Below are 24171 nucleotides of genomic sequence, written 5' to 3'. Positions count from 1 at the left end.
CCCACTCATCTTAGCATCTGTCACTAACTCCTGCCTGACACAGTTCAGTTCAGTCGCTCAGTTGTGTCCGATCTTTGCGACCCCATGGACCACAGCACGCCAGGCCTCCCTGTCCATCACCAACTCCTGGAGTTTACTCAAACTCATGTCCATTGAGTTGGTGATGCCATCCAACCATCTCATTCTCCGTCATCCCCTTCTCCTTCCGCCTTCAATCTTTCCCAGCATCAGATGAGTCAGCTCTTCACATCAGGTGGCGAAAATATTGGAGTTTCAGCTTCAGCATCAGTCCTTCCAGTGAACACTCAGGATTGATCTCCTTTAAGATGGACTGGTTGGATCTCCTTGCAGTCCAGGAGACTCTTGAGTCTTCTCCAACAACACAGTTCAAAAGCATCAATTCTTCAGTGCTCAGCTTTCCTTATAGTCCAACTCTCACATCTATACATGACTACTGGAAAAACCATAGCCTTGACGAGATGGACCTTTGTTGGCAAAGTAATGTCTCTGCTTTTTAATATGCTGATGCAGTTATTACCAGAGTACTTGCCAAGTGCTGGTTTTCAGTTTCCCTCATTTTACATTTATGGGTTAAAATATACCATGAGAAAGGATTTTTCCTTCCACCCTCCTTTATTTTATTTATTTATTATTTATTTTATTTTATTTTTTTTGGCCACACCACTCAGTGGCTTGCGGGACTCCTAATTCCCTGACTAGGGATTGAACCTGGGCCCTCACAGTGAAAGCATGGAGTCCTAACCACTGGACTGCCAGGGAATTCCCCTGCCTTTATTTATTTATTTCTTCACTCATTCAAATATTTATATTGATATGGATTCACAGATTCTTATTTTATTCTGTAGGTTCTTACTCTATGGATTATCATCCATTGCTATCATTGTTTTGTATTGTTCCTGGTTTGGCATGGGGACGGGACATTCAGGTTGCCTCCTTGCGTCTATTGACATGTCCCAGTATGTCTCCATTATTCTTTGAGCTCTTTCTTCCCTTCTGATCCCATAAGATGTTGTAGGCTCATCTTGTACTTTCCTTGCCACATCTTGGAAATAGCTATTTCTCCAAGGAGTCTTGGTACCTGTTATTGGAGAATGGCTTCAGACACCAAGTTCTACGAGCTGGGTGAGTTCACTGGTGTTGGGCAATATGAGGTTCAAGCCATCTCAGTGGTCAGAGTTAGGAAGCGTATATGCACACACATTCTCGTCCAGAGCTATTTCTATATCTTATCAATATGTATTTTTGAAAACCATGAGTTCACACTGGTGCCCCCAGTTCCAGTTCAACACCATGGTGTTTATTTTAGCCTACCCACTTTCCTTTTTTTTTTGGCTGTGCTAAGTCTTCATTGCTTTGCCTGGCTTCCTCTTGTTGATTTCAGCAGGGGCTCTTCATTGCGGTGCGAGGGCTTCTTACTGTGGTTGCTTCTCTTGTGAAGCACACACAGCTCCAGGTACACGGGCTTCAGCAGTAGCAGTGCGCGGGCTCGGTAGTTGGGGCTCAAGGGCTATAGAGCTTGGGTACAGTGGTTGTGGCACATGGGCTTAGCTGCTCCAAAGCATGCAGGATCTTAGTTCCCGCACCAGGGATCGAACCTGTGTCCTCTACCTTGGTAGGCAGATTCTTTATCCACTGTACCACCAGGGAAGTCCCTTCATCCTTATTTCTAACTTGTTTTTTTGACAGTGAGAAATCTGGCTTTTATTAGTCACCATGTGTTTACTTATTTGCTTAGTGCTAGAATACACATAAGCAGTTTCTGAATTTTTAACTCAGCTCTGTGAAAAACAAACCTGCTACTTAGAGTACATGCTGTTCTGTTTTTCCCTAGAGTAGATGGTGAAATACTCTTTTCTGAAGTCGCTCAGCTGAGTGTCCCCTGGAGTCCTCAGTGTCATGATAGTCTCTCGGGTAGCACAGTTGGGCTCCTTTGTTCCTGTTTATATTCCACTTTGGGTCGTCTCCACTCCCCTATTCCCAATTGCTTGTTGATTAAAATTTTGTTTAAGTTTTGAAACAGTAATAATTCTAAGAATCGGAACTGGAACTTCCCTCATGGTCCAGCAGTTAAGATTCCATACTTCCAACTTAGGGAGTGCGGGCTCCATCCATGGTCAGGGAACCAAGATCCCACAGGCCACACAGCGTGGCCCAAAAGTAACAACAACAACAAAGTTGGAACTACACAGAGATACTCAGAGAAGTGTCACTTCCCCTATGCCTTCTCCCTGGTTCCGTTCTTCACACCCTGCCCCTCCCACAAGTAAGCAATCTCACTGGTTTCTGGTTTATCTGCATTTATTACCATATTTGGTTTTGCACATGTGTATAATTTCTAGTTCCCCTTCTGTACATGATAGGTAATAAATAGATCATTTTTGCATTTTGCTTTCTTCACTTTGCAGTTTCTTAGCAACCATTAGTAAACATTTTGAGCTATTATGTTATAAGCCTGCTTACTCACTAACAGTTCATTTCAACAATGTCTGCTGAAGGGGATGGGGAGAGAGGTCAGGCTGGAGAGGCAGGCAGGATCAGATCCTGACCAAGGAGGTTGCTTGCTGCCCTCATGAACTGGCGCAGGATGGACTGGGATGAGGCCAGGGCCAGGGCCAGGGTGAGGAGACAGGGAGACCAGCCAGGAGACCCTGCAGTGGCATCGACTTGGACCGAGGCAGAGAGGATGGAGGGAAGGGGACAACTGGGGAGGGCGACATCTGGAGATGTGGGGACAGCAGACAGAGGCACAGAGGCAAGGATGCCTCCTGGATTTCTAGCTTGGTGACCAAGGGAGAGAGTGAAGGCAGAGGATTTGGTTTGAGGGAACCTGAGGGCCTGATTGAGTTTCAGGCAGAGCTCGTTAGAGGGCCACGGTAGCGGGGGGTGTGACATCACAGAGAACGGTGCTTTATTTATTTTTATTTATTTCTCTGGCCACGCCATCTGGCTTGTGGGATCCAAGTTTCTTCACCAGGGATTGAACCCGGGCCCTTGGCAGTGAAAGCATGGAAGCCAGGGAATTCTGGGTGGTGCTTAAACAATGGCTGCACATGGAATACCAAGAAATGAGATTCAGAAACGGGTGTGGGAGCTTCTCTGGTGGTCCAGTGATTAAGACTCCGAGCTTCCAATGCAGGGGGCTCAGGTTCGATCCCTAATTGGGGAACTAAGATCCTCCATGCCATGAGTGTGGCCAAAAAAGAAAACAAAGGAGTGTGGCGTGATGTTAAATGAAAGAAGGCAGATCCAAAAGGCTACCGACTGTATGATTCTACTTATATGACATTCTGGAAAAGGTAAAACCAGAGAGATGGGAAATGGATCAGTGGTTGCGCGGGGCTGGAGTGAGGGCCTGGGAAAAATCTTGGAGGTGTGGAAATACTCTGGATTATATCGTGACTGCATGTGTTTACTAAAACTCATGGAACTGTGCATCCGAAAGGGTGAGTTTCACTGTGTGTAAATTATACCTCAGTAAGTGACTTTTTAGTAAAGTGGAAGGAAGCCTAGGGGACTCTGATGGCTGTGGGGCAGTGAGTGAGGAGTGTCCAGAGGAGAGTGAGGGCCTCTGAACTGAGCCCTGAGACCCTATGGAATAGAGGAATTGAGTGTCAGTTACCAGAGGGGACAAGTAAGATGAGACCCACAACCAGGCCATTGATGACCTTGACCAGAGAGGAATTTTTTCCCCACGTGGGGTCCCATCCTCCCCAAGTGGGTCTCCGAACTCCATACCTGGGATCCCCATCCTCCTCCCAACGTGGGGTCCCCATCCTCCCCCTGTAGGGTCCCCTCCCTCCCCAAGTGGGGTCTCCGTCCTTCCCCGTGGGGTCCCTGCCCTCCCCACATGGGGTCCCCTCTCTCCCCATGTGGGGTCCCGCCCTCCCCACGTGGGGTCTCTGCCCTTCCCCTTTGGGGTCCTCGTCCTCCCCCCTGGGGTCCCCGTCCTCCCCACATAGGGTCCCCGTCTTCCCCCTTGGAACCTCCGTCCTCCCCCGTGGGATCCCCTCCCTCCCATGTGGGGTCTCCATCTTTCCCCGTGGGGTCCCTGCCCTCCCCACATGGGGTCCCCTCTCTCCCCATGTGGGGTCCTGCCCTCCCCACGTGGGGTCTCCAACCTTCCCCCTTGGGGTCCTCGTCCTCCCCCTGGGGTCCTCGTCTTCCCCATGTAGGGTCCCTGTCTTCCCCTTAGAGTCTCCGTCCTCCCCTATGGGGTCCCCGCCCTCCCCACGTGGGGTCCTCACCCTCCCCACGTGGGGTCTCCGCCCTTCCCCCTTGGGGTCCCTATCCTCCCCCCTTGGGATCTTCATCCTCCCTACATTGGGCCCTTACGCTTTCTAGGCTTCTCAGCAGACAGTGAGCCAAGGAGACCAGCACTATCAGGAGCCCCAGGAAGGCTGGTGGAAGGCACAGCAAGGGGAAAGGCCCAGCCCATCTCTGGGAAGTAGCAGTGATGGGGATCCCTGAGACCACATGAGTCCTGCCACCCAGCACCATAATTTAGGGCCTACGGCAAAGTGAAAGTGAGAGCTCCTGTTCAACAGTTAGTAAGACTCCAAGGCAGCAGGGCATGAAACCAGTCCCAGGGCCCTTCTAAGTGTGGGTGGCATGCTCATGAAGCTGGCCCTGCTGCCACCTGAGAGCTAGGTTCCCAAGAAGGCACAGGAGACCACAGGTTCTGGCTGGAGAGGCCCAGCTTGGTTCTCTGCAGCTGCGGCTCCTAGGCTCTACCAGAACCAGGACATGCCTCAGGACTGCCATCTGCTGGTCTTATCTGGCCATTGCATCTCCTTTCAGAGAAAAGGACCTTAGGTGAACAGGAAAAGCAGCTTGATTACCAGGTGACCCAGCCCTTACTTTCACTGAAAAGAAAACAGCCCTGGAGCGGACATTCTGCCCCAGGTCGCGCTGGCCACAGCACAGAACTGTCATGCTTGAACCTGTAAAGTAGAGCTGATATACCCCCATGCAGATGAGGAAAGGAAATTAAGAATTTGAGGGACTTCCTGGTAGTCCGGTGGCTAAAACTCTGCACTCCCAATGCAGGGGTCTTGGGAGTGGGTTGCCATTTCCTCCTCTGGAGGATCTTCCCAACCCAGGGATCAAACCAGAGTCTCACATGCCTCCTGCATTGGCAGGTGGATTCTTTATCACTAGCGCCACCTGGGAAGCCCTCTGGTCAGGGATGGTCTTGTGCTAAGTCACTCAGTTGTGTCCAAATCTTTGTGACCTTAGGACCTGTAGCCCACCAGGCTCCTCTGTCCATGGGGTTCTCCAGGCAAGAATACTGGAGTGGGTTGCCATTCCCTCCTCCAGGGGATCTTCCCGACCCAGGGATTGAAAGTGCGTTACTTATGTCTGGTCAGGGAACTAGATGCCAAATGCTGCTGCCAAGAGTTGGAATGTGGAACAACAACAAAAAAGGTGCCACAACTAAGAGATCCCTCATGCAGCAATGAAGATCAGGGATCCTGGATGCCACAACTAAGACCCAGCTTAGCCAAATAAATAATAAAACGGAAAAGAGAATTTGACTTTCTTGGCTATTGTGGTTGTCTCCCATGACCCTTCTCTTGTCTGGGCACTTCCCTAATGGTTCTTTGGGTATGAACTGGGCCTGGGGCTGGGACGGGCGGCCCAGGCCTTCATAGAGCAGCATCAGCCCAGGAGTGGGCCTCGAACCCAAGGACAGTGGAGGGGACTTCTTTTTGGCTGGGGCTGCTGGAAAAGATGTTTCCTAGCTCCTTCTGGACTAAGATATGTAGACATGGGGGTCACTGCTTTAACTGCAGCAAGAGGTTTTGTCACCAGGATGAAAGCTGCTCTGAGAATGAAACTGACATGGAGAAATGGGGAAAGAAAGAAAGAGCAAGAAGCAAGTATAGGATGACATCTTTGAGCTGCTGGATCAAGCCAGCCCTGAAGAGCTGAAAGTCAGGGTAGCCAGGACTCTGTAGTGCTGAGAGCCAGTGAATCTCCTTGCATATTTAAACAGTTCTGAGCAGCTCCTTACGAGGAAATGAGGAAACAAGTCTAATGCAAAAGTCCCTCGAAGCTCCATCCGTGTCTAGCCCCCGTCTGTGATGAGCACAAGACCTTAAGGCCCTCAGTCTTCTGAGTGTTCAAAGGCACCAGGCCCCTCTCTCAGGGCCCCTCTCCCCAGGGCCTTTGCACAGGCTATACTATGCCTGCCCAGGGCACTCTCCCTTCCCCATCTAGCTGACAGACTCCATGAGCGCTTAAGGTCCCAGCCTAGATGGCATCTCCTCAGCGAGGCTCTTCCTAACTCTGATTCACTCCAGTGTCCGCTCTGCCAGGTATCAGGTTAGGCCCCTTCCCCGTCCTGCCTCCACACCACCGCCCCCCTCACCCAGCCACATAGGGGACTCCAGAGATACTGCAGTGTGAATCAGAGGGTCACGCGTATGTCCTCAGAGGAAGAGATCTGGACCTGGAAGTGGTTGTGTGACCAGGTGAATCTCCAGTAAGACTGGAAAGCAGGGTCAGGGAGTTGGAGGAGCACAGAAGTGGTGAGGAGGGTTAGGGTTCTAGATATATTGTGAAGGTAGTCAACTGACTTTCCGTGCTTGCCAAGCTCCTTTCTTTACTTATTTATTTGGTTGTGCTACGTCTTAGTTGCAGCACGTGGGATCTTTGTGCGTATGTGTGTGAGTCGCTCAGTCATGTCTGACTCTTTTCGACCCCATGGATGGTAGCCCACCAGGCTCCTCTGTTCATGAGATTTTCCAGGCAAGAATATTGGAGTGGGTTACCAGTTCCTTCTCCAAGGGGATCTTCCCAACCCAGGATCGAACTCGGGTCTTCCACGTTGCGGGCAGATTCTTTACCATCTGAGCCACCAGTGGTGGCAATTGACCTCTTAGTTGCGGCAGGCAGGATCTAGTTCTCTAACCAGAGATGAAACCCTGGGCCCCCCTGCACTGGGAGTGTGGTGTCTTAGCCTCTGGGCCACGAGGGAAGTCCCAAGCAACCTGCTGATTCAGCTTCCGTAGTGGATCTGCAAATAAGCTGGTCCTGACCCAGTGAGAGCTGTATTTCCTCCCAGCTTATATTTACAGGTTAACATATTTTTGTATGGATTGTTAAATTGTGATAGAATTCACATACCATAATACTTACTCTTCTAAAGTGTAAAATTCAGTGGGTTGGGTTTTTTGTTTATTTGTTTTTTGGTATCTTCACAAAGTTGTGTGACCATCACAACTATCTAATTCTAGAACACTTTTGTGACCTCAGAAGAGACCCTATGCCATCAGCAGTCACTCCCCATTTCCCTTTTCCCTTAGTCCCTGGAAACTACTTATTTCCTGTCTCTGAAGATTTGCTAGTTGGATATTTCATATGATTGGAAATATAAAGTACGTGGTATTTTGCATCTGTCTTCTTTTACTTAACATATTTTCAAAATTCATCCATCTTGTAACATAGATAAGTACTTTCTCTTTATTGCTGAATCACATACCAATGTCTGGAGAGAACACATTTCATTCACCCATTCATTAGTTGTTAGGCATTTGGTTGTTTTCATTTTTTTTGGTAGGAATTATGCTACTATGAACAGTCTGGTGTGAGGTGTTTTTTTTTTTAATATTTATTTGGCTTCATCGGGTCTAATTGCATCAAGTGGGGTCTTTTGTGGCATGTGGGATCTTAGTTTCCTGACCAGGGGTTGAACCCACAACTCCTGCATTGCAAAGCTAATTCTCAACCCCTGGACTACCAGGGAAGTTCCTCATGTGTGAGTTTTTGTATGGACATTTTCTTTCTTTCTTTCATCTTTCCTTCCTTCTTTTTGTTTTGGTTGGGCTGTGTGGCTTGCCAGGCTCTCAGTTCTCCAACCAGGGATTGAACCGGGCAATGCAGTGAAAGCCTGGAATCCTAACCACTAGGCCACCAGGGAACTCCTGACATCCACTGTCATTTCTCTAGGCTATATACCTAGGAGTGCATTGGCTGGATTACGTGGTGACTCTGTGTTTAACCATTTGAGGAACTACCAGATTGCTTTCCAAAGCAGCTGCACCATTTTACACTCCCATCAGTAGTAAACAAGTCCTCCAATTTCTCCACATTATCACCAATTCATTTTATTATCTGACTTTTTGATTATTGCCATCCCAGTGGGTATGAAGATGTATCTTGTTGTGGTTTCGATGTGCATTTCCTTGATGGCTAATGATGTTGAGCATCTCCTCATTACTAAGTCATTTGTCGTATCTCTTTGGAGAATGTTTATTCAAACCTTCTGCTCGTTTTTTAACTGGGTGTTTTGTTTTCATTTTTGTTGTTGAGTTATAGGAATTCTTTGTGCATTCTTGATGTTAATCTCTTATCAGATGTATGATTAGCAAATATTTTTCTTGCAGTATATATTATTATCTTTTCACTTTCTTGATGGTGTCCTTTGCAACACAAACTTTTTGGTTTTTTTTGCTGAAGTCCAGAGTATCTCTTTTTTCTTTTGTCACTATGCCTTTGGTGTTGTATCTAGGAAACCCTTGCCTCCCTTAAGATCAGGAAGATTTCTGCCTACATTGTCTTCTTTGAGTTTACCGTTGTAACTCTTACATTTGTTGATCCATTTTGAGTTAATTTTTGTCAGTGGTAGGAGACAGGCATCCAATTTCATTCTTTTGCATGTGGGTATCCAGTCGTCCCAGCACCATTTATTGAAGAGATTGTTTCCCCATTGATTTATCCTGGCACCTTTGTCAAAATCAGTTGACTGTAAAAGCATGGATTTATTTCTGGACTTTCAGATTTGTCCCTCTGATTTATGTGTCTGTTCTTAATGCAGATATCACATAGTCTTGACTATTGTAGCTTTGTAGTAAGTTTTGAGATGAAAAAGTGTGTCTACCATCTTTGTTCTTTTCCAAGATTGTTTTGACTATTCTGGGTCTCTTGAAGTTTTGTATGAATTTTAGGATCAGCTTGTCAACTTCTACAGAGCAGGCAGGTAGTATTTTGATAGGGATTGTGTTGAATTTGGGGAGTATTGCCATCTTAACAAAATTAAGATTTCCAATCCATGAACACAGGATTTCTTTCAGTGTAGTTTTCAGTGTACAAGCCTTTTACTCTTGTTAAACTTATTCCTACAGGTTTTTTTTGGCCATGCGGCATGTGGGATCTTAGTTCCCTGACCAGGAATCAAACATAGACCCCCTACATTGGAAGCAAGGAGTCTTAACCACTGGACCGCCAGGAAAATCCTCATTAAGCTTATTACTAAGTGCTTTATTCCTTTTGATGCTAGTGTAAACAGAATTGTTTTAATTCCATTTTTGACTGTTCATTGCTATTGTATAGGAAATATAACTGATTTTTGCACATTGATCTTGTATCCTGCAATCTTGCTAAACATTTCATTAGCTCTGTTAGTGTTTTTATGAATTCCATTGGATTTTACATACATAAGATCATGTCATCTGCACACAGAGATAGTTTTACTTCTTCCTTTCCAAACTGGATGACTTTTTTTCTTCCCAAAATCACCCTGGATATAACCTCCAGTATCATGTTGAATTGAAGTGGTGAGAGCAGACATCTTTGTTTTGTTCTTAATCTTAAGGGAAAAAACTTTCAGTCTTTCACCATGGAGTATGATGTTAGCTGTGGGTTTTGTGTAGATGCCCATTATCAGATTGAGGAAGTACCCTTCTGTTTCTTTGCTGAGTGTTTTTATCGTGAAAGGGTTTTGGACTTTGTGAAATGCTTTTCCTGTGCTATTTGAAGGGAGCGCAGTATATGGTTTCTGTCCTTTATGGTTAACACATTTTCAAAAGCCGGTATAGGAATAGGAACCAGGAGAATGGGAGACAGGAGTGCCTGGGAGACTTTTTACTGCATATTCTTTTCTATTTTTTGGTTTCTTGAATGTATTGTTTATTCAAAAATGAAATTCTCTTTTAGAAAATTATGGCAACATAAGCCCGATGTGAAGTTCACCATCTTGAACATGTTTAAGCCTACAGTTCAGTAGCGTCAGGTGTGTTCACATTGTTGTGCAAACTCCAGAACCTTTTCATCTTGCAAAACTGAAACTCTATACCCATTAACAACAGCTCCCAGCTGCCCCTCCTCCCAGCCCCTGGCAACTGCCATCCTACTTCCTGCATCTCTGAGTTTGACTCCTCTGTGCTGCGCTCTGCTGTGCTTAGTCACTCAGTTGTGTCTGACCTTTTGGGGACCCCATGAACTGTTGCCCGCCAGGCTCTGCTGTCCATGGGATTCTCCAGGCAAGAATACTGGAGTGGGTTGCCATGCCCTCTTCCAGGGGATCTTCCCAACCCAGGGATTGAACCCAGGTCTGCCGCATTGCAGTCAGATTCTTTCCTGTCTGAGCCACCAGGGCATAAGCCCTTGATTACTCAAGATACCTCATATAGTGAAATCATACAGTATTTGCTTTTTGTGACTCACTTATTAGCACAAAATCTTTAAAGTTTATCCATGTTTAAAGATACCCGTAATATCTTTAAAGTTTATGCATGCATTAAAATTTCCTTTCATTTTGTTTATCTATTCACTCGCTGATGGACATTTGGGACCTTAGGCTATTGTGAGTAATAGCCAAACGTGGCTGTTGAACAGAGTGTGCAAAAGTCTTTCAGACCCTGCTTTCAATTCTTTTGGATACATACCCAGCAGAGTTATTGCTGGATCATAGGGTCGTTCTGTTTCTAATTGTTTGAGGGCCATTGCACTGTTTTCCATGATGGCTGCACTATTTTATATTTATAGCAACAGTGCACAGGGTTCTAGATTTCTCCACCTCTTTACTTATACTTGTTTTCTGTTTGTTTTTTTTTTAATAGCAGTCATCCTAACAGATGTGAAGTATAAATTATCTTTCAAAATTTCAGGTTTCTGAATCTACAAAACTGAGATCCAGACCCTCAACTACTTTTAGTCTCACCTTCTTTCAATCCTCCACACAAGGTAGGGCCCTAGATCTAGGTTTGACCCTCCCAGATCCAGGAGGGCGACTGGAGGATGGACAGGAATAGAGGTGGTGACCCAGTAGGGGACGGTGGGGATTCAGGAAAGGCAGGGCTCAGATAAGGTGGCCACAGACTGAGGTTAGACTGAAGGGCCTGGAAGCAGCTGCCTTTTTCTCTGGAATATCTGTGATCTCCAGACTCTCTGGAATACCCATGAGAATTCCCAAGTACTCTCTGACTAACCCCAAGTTCCTCCAACAGCTCTAAGCTATGTGGACATCATTCACAGAATCAACATTTATTGAGCACCAACTGTTTGTTGACATTGCAGAGCCCAGGGTTCAAAGAGTGAATTCCATATGACCTCAAAAAAAACAAAAAGAAGCTCACTGCTGAGTAAGGAAACAGATGTGGAAGCAAACTGTGTTTCCACAAGCACTATGACAGATGGTGCTAAGAAGTTTCCGAGCCAGTCTGCAGATAACAGGGGTCTCTCCAGGAAGAGGTGGCTGAGTGTGGAAGGTTGACCAGGAGGCAGAGGTGAGGAGAGGTGGTCTCAGGGGAAGGAATCCAAGAAAGGATGCAGGTGGGACAGCCCGGAGGGCTCACTCGGGGAAGGTCAGTGGTCCAACTGGCTGAAGCCTGGAGATCACAGTTGAGTATAGGACCAGGACTTGGGTGACACACTTTAGTCCCCTCTCTGCAGCAGGAAGTGGGCTTTCAATGGTGGGATTGTAATAGGAGGGAAAGGGGCAGGGCAAGCTTTTGAAAGAATGACATAACCCAAGGACACAACATAAACTGATCAGAATCAAATAGGACCACAATGGCAGACAAGACTAGACCTTGATCCTAAATCAGCAAGTGAAATGACACACCCAGAGGTGCCATGACAGTTCCAAGGCACTGTTAAAAGACCAAGGAGTGGGTGGACCCCAATCCTGGAAATCTCTGCCCCTTCTCCGAAAGAGCTGAAATAGTCTTCCCACTCATTAGCATATGAAATTACCCAGCCTATAAAACCTAACCATGCCACATTTCGCAGCTGCTGCACTCACCCTCTGCGGTAGCCCACACTCTGTCTATCTGTGGAGTGTGCTTCTCTCTGAATCTGAATAAATCTACTTCTTCCCTGTCACTTTGTCTCTCACTGAATTCTTTCTGTCATGCGACATCAAGAAACTGAGCTTCATAAGGTCAGGAAACCAGGTACCATGGGTTGTGGCTGGGTTTGAGTCCCAGCCACATGGATTTGTTGTAGCCACGCGTTCCAGGAAACAAACTCACTCAGAAGGACAATGCAGATAGCGGAGTGCAGTTTATTACACCGACGTGCCCAAGGCAGGGTCTCCTCTTAGGCAAGGACCCCGACCAGTTTTTGTGAAAACCTTATATACCCTAAGTGTACTTGCTCAAAACCCATCTCCCCAAATTCCTTGAAACTAGTTTGGACAAGGTAAAAGAGAGATACGATCAAAGTTAACCCATGATTCATAAGCCTAGATAGTTAAACAGTGGACATTTATCAATAGGCCTGTGGTCATATCCGGATAAACATAATGGAATTTACAACTTTGTTCTGTTACAGAGATAATTAGCATATTCTTTTAGGAGATGGAGAGTCCAAGTACAAGTCCTGAGGCTCTTTTATTGGGGGGGGGGGGTCTGGTTTTCCATTGGTATGCCATTTCTATAGACACAGGGCACAAAGTTCAGAGTCCATTGGGAAGGTGACCATGCATGTAGTTCACAGCCTGGCCTAAGATGGAGTCCAGCTCTGTTTCCTCCTTCAGGTTCAAGTCCCAAGCAGAGTTTTGGCTGGGTTTGAGTCCCAGCCGAGTGAGTTCGAGTCCCAAACTGGGTTTTGGCTGGGTTTGAGTCCAAACCATGTGGGTTCAAGTCCCAATCTATGGTAAACAGTTTCAGGCTGAGGCACTGGAGGGTCACCCTGTTGGCTAGAAGTCATTGAAATCTTTTAATTATTAGAACATGTTTGTGTCTGTTGATTAAAAACAAAAAAACTGATGTGGCTACAGATAGAGTAACTTACAGGGGAGAGACTGGTGTCAGAGAGGCCAGTTCAGAATTGCTGCTTTAATCCAGGCAGGATGATGAAGTCTGAAATAAGAGAGAAGCGGAGGGAAAGGTAGGGGGAGGACTCCAAAGACCCCTGAGGGCCAGGCTGTGGGAAGCCCCTGCCTTGGGGAGAGAGAGGTCTAAGACACCCGCCTCTGACCTGGGAGGACTGGTTGCTGTGACTTATTTATGGAGGTATGAAAGGTGGCAGTTCAGAGTGGAGGAAGAAACTGACTTTGTAACCTTGGAATCTGAAGATGTATAGGACACCAAAGGGAGCTGCCTGGAGCCCAGGAGGAAGGTGGCTCCTGCAGAGACCCTGTTTGGGTGCTATCACGGGGGCAGTCGTCCCTGAAAGGTGGAGCCTAAACCAGAGAGGGTGCCCCAAGCAGAGGGCAGGAGGTGGGGGTATAGACAGAAGGGAGTTGAGGTCACGGTGCCAAAGAGGTCATCCAGGGAGAGAGCACGGAGGGAGCAGACAGAAGGTAGGTAAAGAGGAAGGAGGCAGCCGAGAAGTCCCAGGGAAGATGCGGTCAAGAGAAAGAGGTCCAGGAAGCTAAGGTCAGAAAGTGTCCTTTTGGCTGGCCACCAAGAGCGTACCTGGTCCTCCCAGGGAAGAGGGCTGGAGGCCCTGCAGGGTCTGGCAGCAACTCTTCTCCACTCTTGCCAGAAGCTAGTTCCTATAAAGGGCCAAGGAAGGGAAGGATACTGAAATGAAAGGTGTGGCTGATGAGTAGGAGTAAGCCAATTATGGAGTAGGCCCCAGGAGGGGGTGGGATGGGGCTCCTGGCCCCAAGGGAAGGTGTTGTTTTAGAGAAGGATTCCAGCTTCCCTTGGGCCTTGAGGGTAGAGAGCCAGAGCCTAGGGCTGTTGTAAATGAGAAAGTGGAATGCCCTGGGGGAGGGTCTGTTTTTCTCCAGGAAGTAGAAGGTGGGGTAACTGTGGAGAGGGAGGGGAGGGGGGAGAGGTGAGGAGCCTCCTGGGAGTAGAGACTCGGAACAGATGCTGAAGAGGTGGGAACGCGAGCTCCTGGGGGACTTCCTAGGCAGCTGCTGAGGGCAGAACAGTTGGAGAGCCCCTGCCTGTGTCATCACAAGATTTCTCCCCAGTGTGGTCAACCTCTGGGATGTAGGAGACGGGAGAGTTGACCGGGGGCCTGAACTGCCAGCCCTCTTCCATCAGGCTCAGAGGCCTCCTGGTCACTGTGTGGTTGGGGAGCTGACTGAGGGCTGACCCCCGAGTTGGTGGATGAAGCTTCTCAGGCTCTTGGGAAGACAAATGCTGAGTCTTTTGACTCGGGTCTCTGAGCCCCACAGGCAGTAGAGGCACATGTTGCCTTGAGCATGAAAACTGGCCTAAATGCCAAGGAAGGCCTGGCAGGGAAGGAAGCACTTAGGATCCCCCTTCAGAATTCTGGCTGAAAGTTCTGGAAAGCATCTCGAGGCCTCCAGGATACTCCAGAAGACAGAAGCAGGGCGGGTTGGTCAAAGGAACCTGGCACTGGTCATCTTCACAGCCTCACAGCAGACACCCCTGGCCTCTGGGCTCCAGCAGGCTTGAGCACTGGACTTGAGGCTGTGAATTGTTCTCCTGGCCAAGAGGGGTGCCCACTGGTCCTCTGGGCAGCTTCCCTGGGTGCAGCCCTGGTCCCCCCAACTTTGGACCTTCCTTCAGTGGACAAGCCTTCCAGGGACCTCAGTGGGTGTCTGACATTCCATTTGGCCTCTCAGTAATCCTATCAACCTGGTAATCAATTTCCTGCATTAAATGCCTGTTTTCTTTTTTGGCCACACCTCACAGCTTGCTTGCAGAGTCTTAGTTCCCAGACCAGGGACTGAACCCAGGCCCTTGGCAGTGAAAGCACAGTCCTAACCACTGGACTGCCAGGGAATTCCCAAACTCCTTCTGTTTTAAATACCTGACGTGGACTTTCGTGGTGGTCCAGTGGTGAAGAATATGACATGCAATGCAGAAGATGGGGGTTTGATCCCTGATTGGGGAACTAAGACCCCACATGCTGTGGGGCAACTAATCCCAAGTGCTCTAGAGCCCACATGATGCAAGGAAGATCCTGTGTGCTGCAACTAAAGCAGCCAGATAAATATTTAAAAATAAGTAAATACCTGATGTGATTTTTCTTTGCTGGTTGGAGCCTAACAGAGGCATTTGGCTTCTGGAGGCCAGGTACTGGGAACTGTCATTAACCCTTCTGAAGATCAGCAGACTTCCTCTAGGGGCCTGGGAGACCCTCACATTCACATGAAGCCCATTGTGGTTGGGTGGGTCAGAAGGGTCCAGAACTGCCCACGGATGCCCAGAGTGGGAGCCTCAGGCAGTGGGTACTGGGGGCTGGCCAGGCCACAGTAGTGCGGCTGTGCCAGGCCACGAGCAGAAGAGATGGCCCACAGCTACTCAAGTACCTTTGGGGCTCTGGGCTGGTGTCAGAAGCTGGTCAAAGTCCCCAGTGTGAAAATTCAGGGAAAAGAATTAGAGTGATGCCTCCAGAGGGTATAGTAGCCTCCCACCTCTCCCCCACTCAGTCCCTCCTCTACCAAGGGGTATAGTGCTCTGGGCCAGCAGATAACCCAGTCGGCCAGGGCAGGTGGGGTCACTCTCAGGTGGAACTGCCACCAAAAAAAACCAGCCAAAGTGAAAGTGAAAGTGTTAGTCACTCAGTTGTGTCCAGCTCTTTGCAACCCCATTGAATGTAGCCCACCAGGCTCTTCCATCCATGGGATTTTCCAGGCAAGAATACTGGAGTCAGTTGCCAGTTCCTTCTCCAGAGGATCTTCCCGACTCAGGGATCTTCCCGACCCAGGGATTGAACCCAGGTCTCACACTGCAGGCAGAAGTTACCATCTGAGCTACCAAGGAAGCCCAAAAAACCAGCCAAAGGCAGCATTTAAGAAAGCATCTATCAAAATATGAAAGGCCATCCCCTTTGATCCAACTGTTCTACAATTAAGTATTCTACAAGTGTAATTTGCACATGTGCAAAATGAAGTATGTAGAAAGGTTTATTGGACTTCCCTGGTGATCCAGTGATTACGACTTTGTGCAGGGGGCACGGGTTCCATCTCTAGTCAGGGAACTAAGATCCCACATGCTACATGGAGTGCCGAAAACAAAAAAGTATTAATAAAAAGAGGAGACTTCCCTGGTGGTCCAGTGGTTAAGACTGCCTTGCAATGCAAGGGACGTAGGTTCGATCCCTGGTCAGGGAACTAGTACCTGTGTGCCACTAACTAGAGAAAGCCCATGAGCCGCAACAAAATAAATTTAAAAAAAAATTTGAAGATTATTTACTGTGAAACTTGTAATAACAAAACATAGGAAACAACCCTAAATGTACAGCACGGAGACTGGTTAAATAAATGACCCTTCCACTCAAGGAATACTCTGTAGCTATCGAGAAGAACAAGGCAGCTCTGCATGCATTGATGCGGAATGAATTAGGACATAAACCTAGTTACTGAAGAAGAAAGGAGAGTTCAGCACAGTGTATATAATATGACTGCATTTGTATGAAATATAATACATAGATCTAATTGTAAACACACTGGTGAATCTGGAAGGATAGAGAGACTGCTGCTGGCCCTGTCCTAGGAAAGAGTGGCTAGAGGACAGGGAGGGAGGAGACAGTTTATTGTGTATTTTCTCGAACTTTCTGAACTTTGTGCCATTGGTGTGCTTTAAAACTCAACAAGTAATTAACTTTTATAAAACTGAAAAAAAAAAAAAAAAGGCAGATTTGGAAACAAACCTCCTACACCCCTGCCAATCTACTCTGCACAGGTACTGTGGTCCTGGCTATGGATTGGTGATGGGGGATTGGGAGGACTCTCCTGTCAACAGAATCAAGCTGGAGGTAACTAAAGAGCCTCTTGATGAAGGTGAAAAAGGAGAGTGAAAATGCTGGCTTGAAACTCAGTATTAAAACAACTAAGATCATGGCAACCAGTCCCATCATTTCATGGCAAATAGATGGGGAACAAGTGGAAGAAGTACAGATTTTCTTTTCTTGGGTTCCAAAATCACTGCAGATGGTGACTGCAGCCATGAAAATAAAAGATGCTTGCTCCTTGAAAGGAAAGCTGTGACTAACCTAGACAGCATATTAAAAAGCAGAAACATTACTTTGCCAATAAAGGTCCGTCTAGTCAAATCTATGGTTTTTCTAGTAGTCATGTATGGATGTGAGAGTTGGACTATAAAGAAAGCTGAGCGCCAAAGAATTGATGCTTCTGAATTGTGGTGCTGGAGAAGACTCTTGAGAGTCCCTTACACTGTAAGACCAAACCAGTCAATCCTAAAGGACATCAACCCTGAATATTCCTTGCAAGGACTGATATGAAAGCTGAAGTTCAAATACTTTGGCCACCTGCGAAGAACCAGCTCATCAGAAAAGACCCTGATGCTGGGAAAGTTTGAAGGCAAAAGGAGAAGGGGATGGCAGAGGATGAGATAGGTTAGAGAACATCACTGACTCAATGAACATGAATTTGACCAAACTCCAGGAGATAGAAGTCAGAGGAGCTTGGTTGTGCTATAGTCCATGGGGTCGCAAAGATTCAGACACGACTTAGTGAGTGAACAAGAGCCCTTAATTATGCATCTGAGCATTTGGGTAGCCACCCATTTCCCTTCCAGACTCTCAGACTCAGGTCACTTGAGGATGTGCATTGAACCAACTCTACCTTATTCCTAGTACATGAGCATACCCTTGCAAAAGGGAACAGGCATTCCTGCCTTCATTTAATAGATGAAAAATGGGGAGGCAGAAATCCACACAGTGAAGAAGCAACATTTCATGTTTGTCCACCCACCACATGTCAGGGCAGGTTCACATCTTACCATTTCCACTCCTGCAAAGTCTTGTGCATTTGCTAGGGGGGGTCAGCCCCAAGGGACATCATTTCGTTCAAAACAATATTCTGTTCTTCCCTGTTCTGACTGTAGGCAATTTACTTCATTTGATGTTTATATACTTTGTATTTTTAAAATTTATTTTTAGATGCTCTGGTTTTTTGCTTAAATTTCAGCTTTGAGGTATAATTGACATACAATATTTTAAGATATTTAAAGTGTACATTGTAGTGATTTGATAGATCTATATATTGTGAAAGGATTTCCCAAGTAGTTAATTAACACATCCAACACCTCACATTTTTATCCTTTTTTGTGTGTGAGAATATTTAAGTTGTACTATTTTAGCAAGTTTCAGTTATACTATACAGTGTTATCAATCATAGTCACCATGTTTTACATTAGATCCTCAAACATTATTCATCTTTTCTAAAAATTCATTCATTATTATTATTATTATTTTTGGCTGTAGTGGGTCTTCATTGCTGCATCCGAGCTTTCTCCAGTTGTGGCAAGCTAGGGCTACTCATCGTTGTGGTGCACCGGCTTCTCATTGTAGTGGCTTCTGTTGTTCCACAGGCTCTAGGGGTGAGGGCTTCAGTAGTTGCAGCATGTGGGCTCAGCCATTGTGGTGCATGAACTTAGGTGCTCCTCGGCACGTGGAATCTTCCCAAACTGAGGATCGAACTGTCTTCAACACTGGCAGGCGGATTCCTATCCACTGTACCACCAGGGAAGTTCAGACCTTATTCATCTTATAGCTGAAAGTTAGTACCCTTTTACCAACTTCTCCCCATATCCTCCACCTCCTAGCTATTGCAAATAATGTTTTAATGAACATGAGAGTGCAGTTATCGTTCAGCAATACTATTTTAATATTTTGAGGAACCTCCATATTATTTTCCACAGTGGCTGCAACAATTTACATTCCATTATTTTTAAATCAATCTTTTGGAGTTTAAGAAAGTGTTCCCTCCTTTTCTCCAGCCAGTTGATGCCTTGTAAATGCTCCTCTGGGGTTCCTGGGGTTCCCTGGTAGCTCAGCTGGTAAAGAATCTGCCTGCAATACAGGAGACCCTTGTTTGATCCCTGGGTTGGGAAGATCCCCTGGAAGGCATGGCAACCCACTCTAGTAGTCTTGCCTGGAGAACCCTCATGGACAGAGGAGCCTGGCAGCTACAGGCCATGGGGTCCCAAAGAGGTCAGACACAACTGAGTGACTAAGCACATGCACAACTGCCCATCCAGCCTCTGATTCCTCCCAAAGAGGACACCAGCAGACAGGAATTATCCTAATTCTCATGCCCATACTCCATCCATTGAATGGACACTTACTAATGTCCATTTTACACACTTTTATGCACTGGGAACTGTCTGGACACTTAAGAGGCATTAAGCCATCTGTGTCAGTTACACAGGTACACTTACACTTACCTTTAGCATCAAATTGGTCTGGACCAAGGGGAAGCTCCTTGGTTTGACAATCCTCACTCAGTCTTGTCTTCTCGTGTTTCTTTTCTGAGCTTCCAAGTCTCCCTTTACAGTCTCCTTCCCCATAGGCTATAATCTATGGAGAAACTTAAGTTGTGACCACTCCCTCTCCCAGGGACACTTCCCACAGGGGCCCTACACTTGGCACTGCCACTTCTCCATCCACAGCAATGTGGCTTCTACCCCATCACACTTGCCAAAATCTCCGGTATCTTTTAATACCAAATCCAGTAGACCCTCTCAGGCCTTACCTTATTTGACTTTTCTGGAGGCATTGAACACTGTTTCTCTTCCCTTTTTCTTAAACTCTTTCTTTCCTTGGCTTCCAAAACTCCCTTTTCCTAGCTTGGCTTCTGCCTCTGTGCATTTTCCCACCACTGGACCTGGATCTGCCCAGCCTTCTCCTCTCATTCCGTCTGCTATTCTAGGCTGGTCTCTCATGTCATCTCTGTCTGCAGCCACGCGGCCACCTTCTCAGAGCCAACTGCCTAAAGGGACTGGTATTTCTCATGCACGCAGCATGTCCAACGCTGAACTCAGGAGCTTCCCCCCAAAACTGCAGCCCTGTTGGTGTCACTCCACTTACATACACACATTCAACAGATAATGGAAATAAATGATCTTTTATCCCTCTCTATGAAGTGAAGTGAAAGTCGCTCAGTTGTGTCCAACTCTTTGCGATCCCATGGACCATACAGTCCATGGAATTCTCCAGGCAGGAATACTGGAGTGGGTAGCCTTTCCCTTCTCCACAGGATCTTCCCAACCCAGGGATCAAACACAGGTCTCCGCATTGCAGGCAGATTCTTTACCAGCTGAGCCACAAGGGAAGTCCAAGAATACTGGAGTGGGTAGCCTATCCCTTCTCCAGTGGATCTTCTTGACCCAGGAATCGAACCGGGGTCTCCTTCATGGCAGGTGGATTCTTTACCAACTGAACTATCAGGGAAGCCCATAATTCAAGTCACCAAGTCTGTCAATAATAACACTAACTAGGATTGAGGGCTTGCTATACATTTCATTTAATACTTGTTACAACCCCAAAGTCAGGTGCTATTATTATCCCCATTTTATAAAGAAACTGGGATGACAGAGTAAGGTCTATTTCAGTCCTAGTTCCAGGAATTCCCTGGTGGTCCAGTGGCTAAGACTCCACACTGTCAATACAGAGGGCCCAGGTTTGATCTCTGGTCAGGGTACTAGATCCCCCTGCCACAACTAAAAGTTTGCATGCTGCAACTAAGGCCTTGAATAAGTATTAACGTTTATTTTTGATAAAAATTTTAAATATATATCATATATAAATAAATTATTGATAAGTAATAATTTATACATTTATTAACAGATATTATTTATGTTGATATTTATTAAATAAATATTTAAAATATTAAAATTTATTTGGTTTACTGTGAGCAGCACACAAACAATATTTAATCTCAAGAAACCTCAAGTACTAGGAATTTTTCACAGTAGGAAACACCCTAGTGGTCACAGGATGTTGTAACTACGGGCTGAGGAGAAGTACTTGGTCAGGCCAGCCACAAACCAGGGCCTTTGACCACTTAAAAGTGGTCAAATGCTAAAAAAAATAAATTCTAGTCCCTAGCTATGTGACCCTGGACAAGTTAATCTATCTCTCTGTCTCAGTTTCTGTAAAACAGTGGTAATTTATTTTTAGAGGTATGAAGAACTGGAATAGTGTTTAGAAATTCATAATTATTATATGATTCCAAATAGGAAAAGGAGTATGTCAAAGCTGTATATTGTCACCCTGCTTATTTAACTTATATGCAGAGTACATCATGAGAAACACTGGACTGGAAGAACCACAAGCTGGAATCAAGATTGCCAGGAGAAATATCAATAACCTCAGATATGCAGATGACACCACCCTTATGGCAGAAAGTGAAGAGGAAATAAAAAGCCTCTTGATGAAAGTGAAAGAGGAGAGTGAAAAAGTTGGCTTAAAGCTCAACATTCAGAAAACTAAGATCATGGCATCTGGTCCCATCACTTCATGGCAAATATACGGGGAAACAGTGTCAGACTTTATTTTTTTGGGCTCCAAAATCACTGCTGATGGTGATTGCAGCCATGAAATTAAAAGACGCTTACTCCTTGGAAGGAAAGTTATGACCAACCTAGATAGCATATTAAAAAGCAGAGACATTACTTTGCCAACAAAGGTCCGTCTAGTCAAGGCTATGGTTTTTCCAGTAGTCATGTATGGATGTGCGAGTTGGATGGTGAAGAAAGCTGAGCACCGAAGAATTGATGCTTTTGAGCTGTGGTGTTGGAGAAGACTCTTGCACTGCAAGGAGATCCAACCAGTCCATCCTAAAGGAGATCAGTCCTAGGTGTTCACTGGAAGGACTGATGTTGAAGCTGAACTCCAATACTTTGGCCACCTGATATGAAGAGTTGACTCATTGGAAAAGCCCCTGATGCTGGGAAGGATTGGGGGCAGGAGGAGAAGGGGATGACAGAGGATGAGATAGCCGGATGGCATCACCAACTCGATGGACATGAGTTTGAGTAAACTCTGGGAGTTGGTGATGGACAGGGAGGCCTGGTGTGCTGCCATTCATGGGGTCGCAAAGAGTCGGACACAACTGAGCGACTGAACTGAACTGATTAGCTATTACTGTTTTTTTTAATTTCAGGCTGACTCCAAAGCAAAGCACTTGAACACTCATATACTCAGACTTTCTCCACTGCTCCCTTTACCTAAATACTTCATTCATAAAAGAAATTTTCACCACTTGTATCAGGCAATGCTTAAGGAACCAGGAATACAGCAGAGAACAAATGCTGTATTCTCGAGGCTGGGGAAAGAGCAAATGGGCAGTAAACAGAAAAGAAAAATGCTAGGTAGTGGTTAAGAACCTGCCTCCATTAGGTTGGTGTGGTAGGAAGCCTCTGGGTGGCACTTTTCATTGGATGGTGGGGGAAGGCCTCTTAAGAGGTGATATAAACTGAGATCTGAAATGACAAGTCAGCCATGCCAATATTTCTATAATTCATCCTTATCACTTGATCATGTTCCCTGCTTATCTCCCTAGCCTCTTCCCATGAATGCCCAAAGCTTGCTCTGTGCCAAACTGCTTGCAAACACTGGGGTTTTATTCTATCACGCTGAGAAGGCAATGTCAAGCCACTCCAGTACACTTGCCTGGAGAATCCCATGGATGGAGGAGCCTGGTAGGCTGCAGTCCATGGGCTTGCTAAGAGTTGGACACGACTAAGCAACTTCACTTTACTTTCACTTTGGCTTATGCTGTTTTTTCTGTCCCCAGTCACCCAGTACGCGTCCGCTTGGCCCCATCCCAGAGTTCAAAATGAAAACCTCCTTAGGATGCCCGCCACAGATATCAGAAAGCAGGGTGCAGACCAGAGCACGGGCCCCAGTCTCCTCCCTGATTAGACAGCCCCAGTGGGTAGCTGTGGGCTTCCTATTCAGTCAGTCACAGGAGTGTTTTAGTAAGAAGTGCAAAATAATTTGATGGCTCAGAGAATCCCCGTGAGCCCTTGTTAAAATACAAAACCCTGGGCCCAGCCCCACACCTCTTTAATTAGAAACCCCAAAGGTGATTCTGAACATTAGTTCATTTGGGGAAATACCGTCACAGCTGAAGACACCTTGGTTTTGTACCAGGTACCAGATGCCAGGGATGTAACCTCCTACCTGGGCAGGCTCTAAACTGAAGACAGTGCTCTGGGTTAAGTCTTACACCAATTAAGTTTTGCCAGTGATCCATGTGAATAACTGGCAAAAGCACAACGCAAAGGCAATCTTCTATTCCGTCCAGGGAACCTTCCTTTAGACTCTTGACTGACTCCCGAACCATCTGACACTGACTTAGCAGCCACCATTTTTAAAAAGTAGGTGCTTTAGTCTCAAATAACGAAGAGGGAACTTTTAAGTGGTCAAAGGCCCTGCTTTGTGTTGGCGGGACCAAGTTCTTCTCCTCAGCCTGCAGTTATCCCGTGACCACCAGGGTGTTTCCCACTGTGAAAAATACCTAGCACATGAGGTTTCTTGAGATTAAATATTGTTTGTGCGCTGCTCACTGTAAACCTCTCATACTAGACTGTCTATATCAGCAGCTCTCAGGAGGCAGTTTCTGAGACGGGGCCCCGGGGCAGTCACCAGCAGGCAGAGGTACTTTCTGGCGCGGTTCATTAGCAGGGGGAACTAAGGTGGGCGCTCAACGCAGTGGATTCTGAATTCTCTCAAGTCTCGGGCTCTTTAGAGAGGAAACGGGACAAACGCTTATCTGCACTGCCTCCAGGAGGCTTTGTGTAGAATGTGGGCCGGGGCCGCCCGTGAAGCCTCCCAGGAAACTCAAGCCCTCCGTAGCAGACAAGACCCTGACACACTGAAGAACCAGAGACCGCTGGTATCCACCGCCCGGGAGTTATGGAACACGCGGCGCCAAAATGTCCGTCCCAAAGCGCAGGCGCCGCGACCGCGGGCCGTGGATGGGCACTGCGAGTACCGCGCGCCAATGGCCCAATCAGAGCTGGCCTTGCACAAAGCGAGTCCCGCCCCCAGGCCGCCGCCACGAATCCCCTCCCCCTTCTTTGGCCGCCTTGGCCCGCCCACTCCGGCCCGCGCCCCGCCCCGCGCCGTTCTCAGCTAGAGGCTCGCGATTGGCTCATGAGAGGAACGCGAAATCTGGTTGGTCGAGGCGGAATCACGAGGGTGCCGTCGTCGCCTTTCCAGAGGCGATTACTGGGCAGGCTCAGT

The 24171-nt window shown here is 46.8% G+C and overlaps 1 long non-coding RNA gene across 1 annotated transcript; it reads right to left on the bottom strand.

Annotated features, from left to right (window-relative positions):
• Positions 1 to 18784: 18784 nt before the first annotated feature.
• Positions 18785 to 20674, bottom strand: LOC145543592 (uncharacterized). Its single transcript, XR_014080891.1, has 3 exons — positions 19673 to 20674; positions 19365 to 19497; positions 18785 to 18990 (listed from the first exon to the last, which is right to left on the bottom strand). It is a non-coding gene; the product is annotated as an uncharacterized LOC145543592 (long non-coding RNA).
• Positions 20675 to 24171: the final 3497 nt, after the last annotated feature.

The sequence above is a fragment of the Giraffa tippelskirchi genome, chromosome 3 (assembly GCF_054371585.1).
Source record: "Giraffa tippelskirchi isolate mGirTip1 chromosome 3, T2T-mGirTip1v1.2.pri, whole genome shotgun sequence".
Lineage (NCBI taxonomy): Eukaryota > Metazoa > Chordata > Mammalia > Artiodactyla > Giraffidae > Giraffa > Giraffa tippelskirchi.
Note: the sequence above shows the minus strand (reverse complement) of the source record. Positions and strands in the feature narration are given on the sequence as shown.